General features: G+C 46.4%; 1 long non-coding RNA gene across 1 annotated transcript; it reads right to left on the bottom strand.

The window, feature by feature from the left end:
* Nucleotides 1–1,264: 1,264 nt before the first annotated feature.
* Nucleotides 1,265–2,972, bottom strand: LOC109323152. Its single transcript, XR_002104560.1, has 2 exons — nt 2,875–2,972; nt 1,265–1,724 (listed from the first exon to the last, which is right to left on the bottom strand). It is a non-coding gene; the product is annotated as an uncharacterized LOC109323152 (long non-coding RNA).
* Between the last annotated feature and the right edge of the window lie 854 nt (nt 2,973–3,826).

The following is a 3,826-nucleotide window of genomic DNA, read 5'->3' as shown; positions in this document are numbered from 1 at the left end:
TTTTTTTTTTTTTTTAAATGGTTTGATGTTTCCCTGCTAGGCAGCTTGTGGGCGTGTTAATGCATAGCTCTGTCACTTAAAAAAAAATTTAAAAAAAAAATGCCTGGAGATGCCTAAGTAAGTTTTCCACCATTTCTCAACATCCTGCTGCAGGGCTGAGTTCGCCTCTGTCTGGACCACGGGGCTGTGCAAGTCGCAGTGAATATATATCTCGATATATCTAGACCGCTATAAGGGAGGTGGGGAGGGGAGGCGGGTAATTAGCAGGCTTCTAACCTCGGCTAATTACGCGGTGCATATTAACTACGCATAAACCAAGGTGGCCGGGCTTTTAGGGGGGACCTACCCTGTGTAAAGTTTCAAACTTTCAAGTTCCCCCGGACCCTTTCGGGCCTGGGCTTAATGACGTTTGATATCGAAGTAGCCATATATCAGGGCACAGAGCAAATGAGCGAAGTCAATGCCTAATAAATATTCGCAAAAACCTCCTTTAATGTTTGGTTAAATATTTATTACGTAAGAGTGGCATAGTGAATATTTAATGCAACTGTTTATTGTCAATCAATGACTGCCCGTCCGAGATTACTAGCAGCCTTTATTCTTCCAGCCGAATTAAAAAAAAAAAGCGCGGGGGGGAATAGCAGAGGTCCTTATTAAAGTCATTCGTCTTGTATTTTCCGCCCCGAGAGCCTAAGACTTCCCTGGATTTTGCCAGGTTTCCTGGCGGAGCACATGCTAGAAGTGCTAGCAGAGGCTCGGCGAGGTTTGCAGCCAGCTGCCAAGCTCAACCCTGCTTCCCAGCGCCAGGCGAAAGGTGTACCTGGAGGACAGATAAAGACAATCCCCTCGCCCTGCCGTGACTCCATTTCCAAGAAGTCTGTTGGGCTAATGTCAATGCTCAAAACTCTCCGAGCCACCAATTGCCCCGTGGCCGCTACCTTGTAGTCTGCTCGGATTTGCACCTGGGCTGACACTGGGAGGAGGAAGAATAGAGGTGGCTTCTCTGGCTCCAGCTGCGCTGCCTGTGTTTTGCACACACTCATCATCATCATGCCATCTACGGTCGTGTAACTAGCTCTATTTTTTCTTTTCCTTCCAGGACACCAGCTGGTTAATTTTTCTGGATACCTCCCTCCCCCTTCCCCCCCCCATTGTTATGTTATAAGGAAAATAAGTGCAGTTCCCATTGTTTATACACCGATCCTCAACTCCATCCAACGGAAGACAGGTTAGGCACCTCCACCAAAACTCACACGCCGCCGTGGAGTCAAAACGCCTTTATTGAGTGTGTCTGTTCCAGAGAAATCAGAAAGACGAGAGAGAGAAGGGGAAAAAAATCAAAAAAAGCAAGGCACTCCATAAAGCAGGAACAATATTGCAAAGGGGCTCAGAAGCCCCTGATATTGGGGACCTTATTAGTCTTGTATTCATTTTATTTGTATTTTGGGGACTGGGCAACAACAGACAACTCCTCGAAGTAGCAGTTAAGCGCGAGGGAGACGTCAGATGCAAACTGTCCAGCTCACAAAATCTGCTCATTCAACCTAGAAACGGTTCATTTTCATTTTCGCCGGTCTCTCTCTCTCTCTATGTGTATATATATATATATTTGTCTCCCCCATTTTAGTCGCCAGGCAGCTTCATTTCTAGGCAATATTCATAGAAATGGAGGGGGGGAAATCCTTCCTGCACACGCTTCAGGGAAGAAGGGAGGATGGCTGCAGCTGGAGAAATGATAAGAGTGATGAGAGTAGTCATAATAATAAAGCTAATGCAATGAATAAGGGCTTGGAAAAAGTTGCTTATCTTGAGAGATCCCCCCCCCAGACAAGTCAGGATCTTTCAGCAGAGCTAAGCTCGGAGGAGAAATCCGCCGGCCGCTGCAGCCGAGCCGTCAAACCCAGGGTGTCTGCATTGCATATGCCTGAAATTCAGTTTATTTAATGCGGGGTCTGGGGGCGAATATGGCGGCTGCCCCTGTTAGAGAGGGCACTCTTTCTGGGCTCCGAGCCGCTGCCCACCTTCATGCAACAGTGCCTTTGATTTGATTTGATTTATTTCATTTTTTTTTATTTTTTTATTTTATTTTTTGCCCGCCCGGAGTTTGCTCTCGCTGGGTACGTGTCTGTCGAAAAGGCGCGGGCCCTCCTCATCAACCCTTCTTCGTGTTCCTTTTTAATAAGGGACCGGGGTGTATAGAAATGGGTCTGAAAGGCAACCTGAGCTTGGGGCTGCCTCCCAAACGCCCGGCCGGCTGCTAAATATCGCGAAAAGCGCGCTGGCTGTGGAGAGAGGGTCCCTTAGTTGGGTAATCTGCTCCATTTTATGGCTTTGACGTCGTTTGGGGCGAAACTTTTAATTAAAGCGTCAGCAATCTTTTAACTTGGCTTTTTATGGACCAATATTAATACTAACTACAAACTAATAACGTTAAGCTATTGTTTATGAGCATAATTATTCCCCCCTACCACCACCACCCCCAGTTCTCTTCTCTTTGCAACCTGCATGGAAGAGAAACGAACTCGGGTGGGGACGAGCAATGGGCTGGTACCAGCAAAATAAAAGAAAATGAATTAATGCACATTTCCCAAGAAAGGTCCGGGGGGGTTGTGCTGCTCCTAAGGGCAAACCGAATAGCAGAGGTGGGAAAGAAGTTAGCTCAGTGGCTCAAAAGATGCGGGGAGCAGCTCCAGGAGATGTGTCTTGTAGGTGCATGAAGAATTTATTGCTCCGAGTAGGTAAATATCCCCGCACCAAGCCCTGGCGTCGTTTTGTTTTTTAAACCCAGTTTAAAGTATAGGATTTGCTGACTTCCTGCGAGGAGGAGACAGCTGTGGAGTCATAGCACTTGAATTTGACCACCAAAGCGACTACCATAAAAACCAGGATGAGGGCTGCAGTCTCGCATTCCTTTTGGTTCCCTTAAAAAAAAAGAAAGAAAGAAAGAAAAGAAAGAAAAGAAAAAGGCAAATGAGTTTTAAAAGCCAACCCGCCGGAGACAGCCAGGATTTCAGCCCAGTTCATTTCACAGCCGGGAATGCAAAACTATAGATCTAGAAATGTATGTCTATGCGGGATGCAAATGCACACTGGAAAATAAAATGAATTTGTTGTTGTTAAAAAAAAAAAAGGTCTGCTTGGTCCATAAAGCACACAGGGAAACTGGAAGTGTGTGTGTGGGGGGGGGTCTGTTCTTTTTCCCCCCTTAGAAATTGGATGTTTTCTAGATTATTTTTCCCTAAATACTTGAATTACTAGTGGGGGGTATTTGGGGGGTCCCGCTCTGCCCGCGGACAGCAGCAGAGCAAACGAAAACAGAGCCGACACTGCCCAGAAGGCACCTCCCAGCGTTTCATTTGCAGTGATACCCCTGAATAGCAATCTAGCCGGCCCCTCGCTTTTTTGCAAGCATTTCAAAATCCTTGGGGCTGACATAACCTAGGGGTAAATCTTCAAAACAGAACCAAAAGCATTTTCTTCCCCCCCCCCCGCCCCCCGCTTGATGACCTGAAAACACTTAACACATTTCAGAGCGTTTTCAGCAGGCGAATAGGCAGCGAGCCACGCCAGAAATGAAAATGCTTGCAAACATGAACTCCGAGGCTGTGCTTGGGACAAGTCTCGCCAAACTCATGCTGCAATTTTAGCCAAATCCTAACTTTTGGGTGTGAAAACTGGCGGGAGCTCGCGGAGATAAATACGGTCGGTTCTATTTTGATTTAGGTCCATCTTGCACTTGAACTACTTTTCATAAATCACCCCGATTATTTTTTCCCTCCAATGGGAGGAGGAGATCTATTTTATATATGTGTGTGTGTGTGTGTGT

The sequence above is a fragment of the Crocodylus porosus genome, unplaced genomic scaffold (genome assembly GCF_001723895.1).
Source record: "Crocodylus porosus isolate Cpor-Errol unplaced genomic scaffold, CroPor_comp1, whole genome shotgun sequence".
NCBI classification, from domain to species: domain Eukaryota; kingdom Metazoa; phylum Chordata; order Crocodylia; family Crocodylidae; genus Crocodylus; species Crocodylus porosus.
The sequence above is the reverse complement of the archived record's forward strand: the minus strand, read 5'-3'. Positions and strand labels throughout refer to the sequence as shown.